The sequence below is a fragment of the Elephantulus edwardii genome, unplaced genomic scaffold (genome assembly GCF_000299155.1).
Source record: "Elephantulus edwardii isolate Elephantulus edwardi_28Jun2011 unplaced genomic scaffold, EleEdw1.0 scaffold00099, whole genome shotgun sequence".
In the NCBI taxonomy this organism is placed as follows: domain Eukaryota; kingdom Metazoa; phylum Chordata; class Mammalia; order Macroscelidea; family Macroscelididae; genus Elephantulus; species Elephantulus edwardii.
The window spans coordinates 1851081-1851450 of NW_006399849.1; positions in this window are offsets into that span (position 1 = coordinate 1851081).

Here is a 370-nt window from a genome sequence, read left to right on the forward strand (position 1 = left end):
TTTCCCCCCTCAAAATTATATGGTAATGAATATATCAAGTTTATAGGCGTGAGGTTACAGAGATAGATTTAATAAAAGGTGCATTAATTGGAAGTAACTGGATAAATCTTCAAGTAGAATATAATGATAGAGACTTTAAAAGCCATAGAGAGATGTTTGCCTTTGATGAAGACATTGGTCTGGGACTACTTGAGAAAAGAAATGATGCAAACTTCTAGAATTGTATCACCATGGTGTGATGGAAGGAACACAAACTTAGGTATGATTTCAAATACCAGCTTTGCTTCTTCTTATATGTGTTCCCTTAGACAAGTTATTAACTTTTTTGAGTCTTAATTTTTTTAGTATGTAAAATGTTATTGTTGTTGTT